This window comes from Toxorhynchites rutilus, chromosome 2 (genome assembly GCF_029784135.1).
Source record: "Toxorhynchites rutilus septentrionalis strain SRP chromosome 2, ASM2978413v1, whole genome shotgun sequence".
Taxonomy (NCBI): Eukaryota; Metazoa; Arthropoda; class Insecta; order Diptera; family Culicidae; genus Toxorhynchites; species Toxorhynchites rutilus.
The window spans coordinates 28,240,551-28,252,912 of NC_073745.1; positions in this window are offsets into that span (position 1 = coordinate 28,240,551).

Here is a 12,362-nt window from a genome sequence, read left to right on the forward strand (position 1 = left end):
GAACAAAATTACAACTTTTGACGAAGAGCTGAGAACCACTATATTAGTTTGGCATGGAATGGCTGTATATATATATACAGAATACAATCTTACGTGCATCGTGATGTACAAAGTATTAATGAATAAGTGAAAATTAACGTTAAAAGACATTTCTATAGATCTGCACACTTTTACAGACTTTTCCACATTTTTAACAGACATTCACATGTTTTTACAGACTTTTTTTAAAAATCATCTGGCAGCTCTTCCTTCCACTTTTTATCGAATATTTCCAAATCGCAGGAGTAAACATTTACGTGACTCTGACTTTGTTTGTTTTTATTACGTTCGGAAAAACGTTATGACAAAGAGAGGGGACATTAAAAATGCGTTGCTCAGTGAAAGGCTGAGATGGTCTTTTAGAGATGCAATGGTTAATTAAACAATTGACGGAAAAATGTAGTTCGTTCATTTTATAATTTTACTTATTTTTGCCCTTGACAACAATACCTCTTTTATAGTGTTGATTATCATAAGAAAAATAACATTCCTGATCGTTGGATCTCTTTTGACATTTCAATTGGATCTTTTTTGACAGCCGTTTTGATTCAGTCCGCACTACCTAGCCCTAAACTAGTAAACGAAGCTCAATGCCGTCAACGCGGATCGCTGTTTTGAAGAAAACAAATACTTTTGTCGTTGAGATTTTGGCACCAAAAATACAACCTGAAATTTATCATTTACACAAATCGTTATAAACATTCACTATTTTGTAAGTAATGATAAACTAGAGCAATCGGTTAGCCCTTTGGCGTGAACATATTTTTTTGAAGAAAGGTATAATGACCAATGTACCATTTAAAAACTTTTGATTTTATTCTATTCATTTCTTTTTCGGTCAACAATTAGTTTACAGAGTTTGAGATTTTACTTTGGTGATACATTTTTCGTCTAGTTGTATCTATAATAACTTCAGATATTTTTTTCCTTAGAAGACAGGTGTGCCATTTAGTTAGTTGTTACCCAACGAACATTAAATCGTATTCTAAGTCGCATATAAAGTGAGATCGAATCAAAATCATATGAACATATAAATTGAATCAATGTAGTATTGTAGTAAACTATATTGCCAGCTGTGGAAAATCGTTCAAGAGTAATTAATATTTATATTACATCATATTAGGAATTTGATATATCAAGATCCGCGATGTCGTATGTACAGTGTCGACATCTCTGCGTGATATTGTGATATAGGGAGGCAAATTAATCTCTACCAGATTGACAGGCCCGAATGCAGCTTTAAATTGGTGAAATTTGAATGGATTTTTTTATTTCATGTTATTTGATTACTTAAAACACGTAGCACTAAACCTTACAAGACCATTTATATATAAATTTCAAGACATCTCATTTTTTTCTCATTACGTGTATTACGAGTTTGACCTGCTCTAGAATTATATTCCAGATAACCGTGCTAAGGATGTTCATAAACTGTTTGACCGAAGCCAAATATTTGACTCTTTTTGACAGATAAAATTTGGTCAACGTGTTCTGATCAAATATTTTCTACATAAAACACGACAAGCAAATATTCAATTAATGGATGCCTAAAATATTTTTTTAGTCTGTTCTTCGAACCTATCGGTACATGGTTAGGTTACCTTGAATATTTCAGTTGATTTTTCCCATGTTCGGTGTTTGATATTGTTTACTATTGTTGAAAATTGAAGAGTGGCAAACAAAATAGTGTTTGTACAAATATCAAATTAAACCTTATCTGTCAAAAAATATCAAATATTTGACCTCCGGGCAAACAGTGTACGGCCACCTTAACAGCTATCTGTTGCTTATCATCCAAACAACCGGAGTTCGAATCCCATCGGAACAAATTTTCTACTTCTATTATAACTAACTTAGCATGCACATACTTAATCTGCTATTAGGTTGAGGGAAAAGAAATCCATTATTTCAACGTGAAATCCAAAACTTTTGACGTAGGACTACGTCTTTCATTTCTATACCGGGGTTTAAGTTCAAAGTTTCGAAAACGAAACGTTACGCTCCGGCGAACGAGATTTTGAGCGTTAATAGCTTCTAAACAACTGAACGAAATGGTACTTTTGTACTCGTTTGCGTTTCTACAAACCGAAATGTGTTCCTAACACAGGCTTCAAAACTATGGAGCCTGGGGAAATCGGCATTGCAATATAGATGCAAACTGCGGGTACTTTTGTAGCTCTTAGAGGCGAAAGAACTGAAAAGTTTAAAGTCTCTCAAAAACAAAGAAGGGAATGGAATACTTTTGTACTCGCATGCGTTTTTGCAATTCGGAATGTTTCCCTAACACAGATTTCAAAACCATGGAGCATTGGGAAATCGTCATTGCAAAACAGATGCCAGCTGCGGGTATTTTTGTATTCGTTTGCGTTTCTACAAATCGGAATGTTTCCCTAACAAAGACTACAAAAACATGGAGCCCGGGGAAATCGGCATTACAAAATGAATGCAATTTGCTGGTACTTTTATACCCCCACGCATTTTTACACTCCGGAATTCATTTTGCTAACATGGTCTATAAAAGCGGGTACAAATACAACGCTTTGACTCGGTTATTCAAGACTGCATTGGAAGATATCTCTTCATGTCGCCAGCTCACTGAATTTCTACGCAAACCGTTCGATGATTAGGCAAAATGTTGATAACTATTTGCTGCGATAACTACTACTATAACGCATGAATTGACTTAAATTGAAATTTGTTTGCACTTGAATTCGTAAATTGTTTCATTCATTCACTAGTTTAATCAATAATTTAATCAATACACACAAAAGATAGCTCTGCGCAGCGGCGATATCGTACCCAATGAGTAACATCCGAGTTGCGATTGTTGCCAATTGAAGAAACACAAATGATTACTAAGCCAACGGCAGTCCTACGTCAACCTTGCGGTTATATCATAGGTATAACCCTTCCATAGTTTTTTAGATGTTTCGGATCGTCCGATTTGGATTAAACTGCTTTGTTACATAATGTGTTGCCATTTTAAAGACACCGTCATAATGCATTTCTCATAGAAGTCCCTTATTGGCTAAAAATTCTCTCAATCGATTTTCACAATCTTCTCTTCAATCAGTTCAGCTTCCACAGTTTCAATATATCAGTGAAGATTTCTAGAAGTAGCTCACATGAACTGTGAAAGCGATTGAGCTATTCCTATTAGTAGTAGAGGATTATTCATTAAAATTTCACACCAAAATAATTGAGCGGCAGGCAAATATTAATCCGTTACAAAATCTTGATTATAAAATCATATACACTGGATTCTTTTTGTTCGGACCATGCGTAGCGAGCGCGTGCGCGTTCTGACACGTCGGACAATTTCAATTGAAAATAGAGATGGGCAAACCGTTCGCGAAAGGCACGAATGAACTAGTTCACCAAAAACAGTGAACGAACCGTTTTTAAAGAGCGGTAATTCGCCATACGAAATGATTGCGAGCGAACGGTTTTCGAACGAACTGATTCCGAACGTACTGTTTGGAACGAATGAGTACAGCTAAACTGGATAGATGTGGAAAGCAGATTGTGCTGAACGGAAAGGATAAATACAACGGGAATGCTTGTAAAACAACTTAAAAATATAACGAAAATGTCATTCACAATCAAAATGCATAATACTTCCCAGCAAACATAAAATCGCATAACAAGCGTATATATAACATCATATGCCCTAAAATTTGGTTGGCATATAATGCGCCTAACTGGCATATGCATGCAAAAGTGGAGGCCATATACATACATGGCAAATGCTTACCGAATTTGTTTGGATGAATATGCAACTTTGACCGGCTATAATAGCGACTTTTGCCATACTCATATACGATTTATTACAGACATAGGAAAAAAACAAATGGCGCAAAATATTTTCGTGAAATGTTTAATACTTTCGAGTGCATCAGCATTTCATTGACATTTCAATATGATGTAATATGTTCTTTATTAGGATCTAATATGATTCACTGTTTCATGATTTTCTTCAGCATGCAACACGATTCACTACAGTACTGAATCGATTTAAATTATACGCTTATACGACACACAAACTGCATCAGCGTAATATACGCATAAGATGCGGCTTAAATATATTTTACGACAATGTGCATCATAAAATTGATGTTTATTATACCGAATTGCGACTTAATTTGATAATGGTATTTAAAATCGAGTTTTTACATTTAATGCGATTTCAAATATACATGATACATACTTTGATTGATGTTATACGCGATTATGATTTATTCGGATTTCTTGTAAGACTTGGCACGTGCAAAATTATACGATTTAATGTTTGCTGGGTTGGCTCATTTTGTTGATACTCATATTCAATTTTGGGTTTAAAATTTAATTAAAGTTTCGTGTTTTTAATTGGCGATCTAACGCAAAACGTAAACGATCGGTGAGACATCTGGATTTTGTTTTTGAACTAAGAAAATGATGATAATGTAACCTAAAACTCAAAAACAAATCAACAAATCACAAAAATATTTTACTTTCGGGCTTTCCAAGGTAGTTCCCAGCAAACATTAAGTCGTATGAATAGCTATAATTGGAGGCGATATACATACAACCAAGACACATTTGTATGATATATGATGCAGATAACTAGCATATACACACAAAAGTGGAGGCAATATACGTATATGCCATATTTTGTACGCATATAAAGCCATATATAACGATATGCGATGCTTTTTGGACTGATATGCGATTTGATACGACAACGTTACCACTCAATCCATCGATGACGTGGAAAATCGTGTTTTTGCATTTTATGCGATTTTAGATATATATGATCGATATTTTGATTGATATTTTATGCGATTGTGATTTGATACGAAATTATATGTGACTTATCATGTGCAAAGTTATACGATTTAATGTTTGCTGGGTTCTCACATGCAGGAACCATGCATTTTTCTACTTGTTTTTGATTGTTGTCGATTCAACCATTGTCAATATTTACACAATTTTCACTACTGAAAGAGGTAAGAAAATAACATGTTATGTATAAAATTGCGCAGAATTAAATTTATTCCAAATCCATCGCAATCAACTAATCTTTTATGATTATAACATTGTAATTTATGAAAAGAACTACAAACCTTCCATGAGCTCACATGGAAAAAAATTAAAACCATCATCACTTTCACCGCAGCGCCGCCTAGGTGTAGATTTGTACTTTAAATCGCCAATTCCGCGTAATTTTCATATACTTCCAGTTAATCAGAAAAATTCTGGTGGAATTTTGGGCGAATCGTTAATTAGGTAAACATAAAACTTTCTTGTTGCAAGTAGGAGATTTTCAGAAGTCTTTTCAGCGAATCCGGTTTTGACAAATATAGCTATAAGCTAATTTTATAATTTTATTGATATTGTATTGGTATAATATTCTACATCATAATGGAACTTCGTGGTCTTAATCTAGAATCCACGTTGAGCTTGAGCTTGGGTAAACTGTACACATCGTAGTTGCCCTCCTAGATTGACCTGGATCAGTGGAATTGCACAAAGAACACACTGAATGACGCTTGTGAGTAGCAAATCCATCTCAATGTGCAAGTTTCAGTGAATCGAAAAATAGTCAATAACGACGACGGCCACGTCCTTACAGTCACCAGGGGAAGGGAAGGAATGTTAGTATGATACTCGCCGCCCGAATCAAGATTCACTGTGGTGCATTTATTAATATATATTATATTAGTATATTATAAGAACTCTGATTCTCCACATACCACGAGAGTGTATTTTCCGTTCGTTTATCAATCCGTACGAAATTACTTGCCGCTCTGTAGGATCCACTATGGCTTCTCGCTGTGTATATCTAGATCTAGAGAATTCACTATGGTCTTTATCTTAGGGTGCTCATACACTGTTTGACCGAAGTCAAATATTTGACTCTTTTTGACAGATAAAATTTGATCAACGTGTACTGATCAAACATATTCGACACAAAACACGATAAGCAAATTTTCAATTTTTGGATCCCTAAAATATTTCTCCGGTCTGTTCTTCGAACCTGTCGGTACATGGTAGGGTTTTCTCAAATATTTCAGTCAACTTTTTTCCATGTTCGATGTTTGACATTGTTTGCCACTGTTGAAAATTGAAGAGTGTTGAACTTTATCTGTCAAAAAGTATCGAGTATTTGACCCCCGGACAAACTGTGTACGGCCATATTTAGTAATTAGAACACTGTCGTCGTATTGAGATGTCATTCTACCGAGGGCAATTCGGATTGAGTATTACTCCGTAACACTTCTAGTGGGAGGCAAGTTGCAAAAAAACCTTTTTGCGTTACCTTTAATCCATTGTTAGGGCTATTGCGTGAACTCTTTTTCCGTGTACACTTTTCACTCGACTTTTTTTTCGTGGTTTTTTACACGATTTTCTTGAAATTACGCGATTTGCTCGAAATTACGCATTCGCTTGCTAACTGGACCGGTATGTAAAACATCAAATAAAATCGAGGGGAACTTCAATCAATTGTTCGATTCGCGTTGACGGTATTGAGCTTTGTATTCCGAATTTGGGAAGCGATAATGACAATAATGGTTTTTCAGATGGAATGAAAAATAAGAATTATGAATGAAAATCATCTTTTCCTAATCAAATTATTATTCTATGTCATTGAAAATCTCTTTTCTCTGTAAGTGCGGAAAAATCCTCTAGAAAATTTGTTTTAAGATGATTTCGCAACTTTAATAAGTTCTAGTAGGAATAACAGAAAATTTATAGAACATAGTTTAGGGTCAGGACTACGTGCTTCAAGTAATTAAATAACGCCAGATAGAAATTTTCAATTAATTCAAATTTTAGCAATCCAAAATACCTTCGGAGTCCTTTTTTTTGTTGTTAATGTATATTGTCAAAAACTAATAAAGAGCGTTGTCTACGAAAGTTTGATCCTCGCGCGCGTTTCGGTAGATCTGGACTATGTTAATAGTGAACACTGGCAGAACACTGATACACATTGAAATTTTTATATGGGGTCTGAAGTGGAAACTAGAATGAGAATAGCTCATGCAGAATTGTTGTGAACTACCTTTTTATCAGATGGTTATATCGAGTATTTCTGAATAGTGAAAGATCAAACGGGTGTTAAATAAAAAATGAGAATTTTTTCAATCACACATAAAAAAAAATATTTTTTTTCATCGATTTCAGTATTTTTTATTAATAACATAATGTATTTTCTTCAAAAAAATGTCAATGAATGTTTGAGTAAGGGCCGTGGTCTGCTGTTCGACGCAACTTTGTCGCGATGCTCTCACAAGAACGATGTACGGCACTTACGTCCATTTTCCGGATACAATTCCGGATTCTTGTAGTCAGTTGCTTCGTGTCCTTGGCCCTCCAATTGTTTTTATACACTAGGGTACTGAATGAGCCAAAGAAATCCTCTATTGGGCGGCACTGGGGCAAGTTTGTTGGGTTACGATCTTTCGGAACGAACGGTATCTTTTTCTCCTCAAGATACGCCAGCGTCTTCTTGGCGTAATCGGAAGACGCCTTGTCCGGCCGGAAGACGTACTTCCCATCCGCGTGATGCTCGTTCAGGAACGGCAGCAGGATTTTATCGAGGCACTCTTCTCGATAGATTTGTTGGTTGATTACCAGACCGCTCGGCTTAAACCAAGGCTTTGAAATGCCCCGATCGGAAATGGCGATGTACAACATAACCTTTGTTTCAAACTTGAGCTTGAACTTGTATTTCACTTCAGGCGGTTTGGATGACTTGTCGCTGGAGTAGTAATTATCATTTCCTGGAATATGCGTTTTGGACAGCGGAAAATAGCTTCCGTCGTCCAGAACGAAAGACGTCCCGCGGTTTTTTTTGGTCATCCACCGACACTGTGATTTAACCGTCTCAATCTGCTCCTCCGTGTACTCCGGCGACCTCGTCTTCTTCCTGCAGACGATTCCTTCCATCTTGAGGGTCCGATGGATCAGCCATATTTCCGACCGGCGTCACGCAGGCTGGTTGCGTCCTTGTTGTCAAACAGCTTCTTTAACGATGTCTTCCTCTGCTTCGTCATTATCGTCACCGGACGTCCACTTCCGACCTTCTGCTCTACGTTCAGGGAACCCAGGATACGATATACCGTACTGACAGGTACATTTTCTTCCTTAAAATGTGCCACCGTGAACTTTTTTCCTTGCTGGAAATGCGTTTCCTAGAACCGTACAATGCGTTCGCGGAGCACGTGCTGTTTCGACGCCATCTTTGCTTTGACTAAATTCAAACTAGCAAAACCAAACACGCCTACTGTTTCTAGGGAGCCCAAAGAACAATTTTCTTGGAGAAAGAAAATTTTACGCTCTTTATTTGAGTTACTGAACGGTATTGAAAAAATTCTCATTTTTTATTTAACACCCGTTATATTATGTTCTGAGTTGACACTTTTGAATGTTGAATTCCCAATCAGTTAAGGATCTTCCCTGGTTGGAAATTTTCTTGACATGCCTTGAAAAAAGCTTTGGACCTGAAGTTGAGACTATGATTATGTCAATGTTGATACGGATATAACCATACCCAGCAAACATTAAATCGCATAACAAGCGTATATATATAACATCATATGCCCTAAAATTTAGTTGGCATATAATGCGCCTAACTGGCATATGCATGCAAAAGTGGAGGCCATATACATACATGGCAAATGCTTACCGAATTTGTTTGGATGAATCTTTGACCGGCTATAATAGCGATTATGTTGGAATTGAATTGCGATCTAATATGAATATATTCATGAATTGTCAAAGCACCAAATACGACTTTTGCCATACTTATATACGATTTATTACAGACATAGAAAAAAACAAATGGCGCAAAATATTTTCGTGAAATGTTTATTATAGCCTCACGAATTGCCATTTTGATATATGAGTATTCATGTTTGTAGAAATAATAAAATTGATTGACTTGTGTTGGGAGTGGAATATGAATATTTAAAATGCCACAGATTGATGTTTGGTGAAAACTGCTCCGATGTGGGTTCGAACTCCGGTCGTCTGGATTGTCATCCACCAGCTATCTCGCGCGGCTATCTGAAATTTAATTCAACAGCGGTTGAAACTTTGGAGTGCATCATTGACATTTCAATATGATGTAATATGTTCTATATTAGGATCTAATATGATTTACTGTTTCATGATTTTCTTCAGCATGCAACACGATTTACTACAGTACTGAATCGATTTAAATTATACTCTTATACGACACACAAACTGCATCAGCGTAATATACGCATATGATGCGGATTAAATATATTTTACGACAATGTACATCATAAAACTGATGTTTATTATACCGAATTGCGACTTAATTTGATAATGGTATATAAAATCGAGTTTTTACATTTTATGCGATTTCAAATATACACGATACATACTTTGATTGATATTATATGCGATTATGATTTATTCGGATTTCTTGTAAGACTTGGCACGTGCAAAATTATACGATTTAATGTTTGCTGGGTGGTGTCTTAGTTTTGATACAAACCTAAATATTATTTTTAAGATAAATCGACCTGTTCAAACATTTGAAGGGGTATAAGGTAGGTCATCAGCATCATTCATTCATGAAAATTGGTATGGAAGGGTTTTTGGGGTCGGGGAAGGTTTTTATGATGGTTCGAGACCCCTCCCCTCTCTCTAAGGGGAGGACTGCCATACAAATGAAACACAAATTTCTGCATTACTCGAAAAATAATCAAGCAATCAAAACCAAATTAGACATATGGAGGTTTTAAGGTACAATAAATGTTTCTATGGTGGTTAGACACTCCACCCTCCCCTCTAAGGGGGGCTGCCATACAAATTAAACACAAATTTTTGCATAACTCGAAAACTAATCAAGCAAATGGAACCAAATTAGGCATATGGAGGTTTTAGGGAGCAATAAATGTTTTTATGGTGATTTTACACTCCTTTCTTACTCTAAAGAGGAAGAGGAGAGGGTGCAGAACAACTCGAGAACTAATCAAACAAATGGAACTAAACTTAGCATTTAGAGGTTTTAGGGATCGATATACGTTTTTATGGTGATTCGACACTCCTCCCTCCTCTCTAAGGGGAAACTACCTACAAATGAAACACAAATTTTTGCATAACTCGAAAACTAATCAATCAAATAGAGCCAAATTTGGCATGTGAAGGTTTTCGAATATGAGGAATGTTTCTATGATGGTATGACACCCCTCTCTCCTCTGAAATGGAGAGGAGGTCCCGTAAAGACAATACACATATTTCAACCAAACATGCCAAACATGACAAATAACTTTTTTAATGTGATAAAACGCACTCCCACTCCTATATTCTATATAAATAAAAATGGATCAGCACAACACCAAACAAACCCCCCCGCCTCCCTCCATAAGAGCAGGGCGGGCGAGCAGGGCGAAAGCTCAATCGCCCAAGTTGTTCGGCCAATGAGTGTCTGTTCGCGCAGCGCTTACTTTCGTGGCCTTGAGTTTGGGGAGGGGAATGAGAAGGTCGTATTCAAGGACGGTTAGTTGGAACAAGATGCACACGAGGGGATGCTTTGGGGAAATTGTCTTCGGCTGAGCTTTAGCTCTGAATCGCGAGATACCCTGCGGTTTATCTGAGGACTACAATGTTCTTCGACCATTTTACTAAGTACTGTCCGACGTCGCAGAAGCATTGTGTCTTGCTCACGCGTTTCAAATGTATGGTCTATTGTATAACGTGAGGTTTTTGTGATTGTGATTTGGATCGATTTTCAGCGTGAGCATTGTTCCTACGTATCAAATAAAACCTCAATTATTTAAACGAGCAACAAGCGACTACAGGTATGAATTTTGTTTAAATTAGGGACCATTTCTAAATGTACAAAATTGAAAAAGAGGGAAATCATTCTGGACGGAACCTGGCAAACGGAAAACCGTCGGAAACAGGCAGCGCCATCATCATCGCGCCTTCGAAGGATCCGCTGGACCGAATCAACCGGCGGAAATCCACATCCAGAAAGCAGAAGGAGTGGGTGAGGAAATAGGTGTTCTCACCGCACTCCCCAGGTACCCTGTATTGTATAGTTTTGTCTATGTGCATATGTGATGTCCCTTAGATTTAAGTAAAAGTAAATGTAACAATAAAATGTATCAATGTAAACCGTAGTCCGCTCAGAAAGATTTGTCGTCAATATAATGTTCGTTAGGAGTAAAAATGGTCAATACATGTGATCCTGTAATTATTCAGTTTATATTCATTAAGGTTTCACGTTATCCGTGTTACGAATTTAATGTTTGGAGTGTTTTTGGTTGTCAGTCTTTGGTTCCCAGATGGCCGTGCCAGTCTGGTGATTTGTTTGAAAAACGTTGACTGTGATGAGAAAACCCTGTAGAGGTTTTCCGTCGTTTTCAGAGTAATTCTCAGGTGTTTGGCGATTTTCTTGGAGCTTCCTGTGGATGTCTTCTGTCAGCCTTCGCTGACTAGAATTCGTACAGTTCGATCGTCCCCCGATCCTTATAAAAGGAAAGAAATTAGACCTGCGTGTCAGACCTCTAGCTGGACAACGAACGCGGCGATTGGTCCTCGAAAGAGGTGGCGCTTAAGCCAATCGCTTAAGGGAGGTTGGGTGGGAAGGCTAACTTCTCAGCCTTCTTCGAGCTGGCCGTAGGTTTCGGGTTGTCTTTGGAAACCCGGTCCGCTACAACATGCCAAATTTTGTTTCATTTACTTGATTAGTTCTCGAGTAATACATAAATTTGCGTTCCATTTGCATGGCAGCCCCCCTTAAGAGAGGGGGGTGGAATGTCTAACCACCATAGAAACATTCATTGCATCCTAAAACCTCCATATGTCAAATTTCATTTCATTTGCTTGATTAATTCTCGAGTAATGTAGTAATTTGTGCTTCATTTGTATGGCAGCCCCTCCTTAGAGAAGGGGGGAGTCTCAAACTATCACGAAAACCATCCCCTAAAACCCCTACATACCAATTTTCATGTCGATCGGTTCAGTAGTTTCCGAGTCCATAAGAATCAGACAGACAGAAATCCATTTTTATATATAGAGATCTGGGTTTAAGTGTGGGACTTGGTTATGAATGAGGAATATAAAGTATTATTTTGATGGGGAAATCAATTTGATTCAACAATGTGGAATATTAGATTTAATTGTTAGGCAACACTACCTAGTTCTTGCGGATTATCAGTATTTTTTGGCCATTTTTGGTTAACTTACGGGAGAATCAAGGGAGCGTAGGGAAGGAATTAAGTTACTTGAGCTAGAAGGGGGATTAAGCGGACAGGGATATGTATAGTTTTTGAACAAAGCATATAATCCATTGTTTTCTTCGC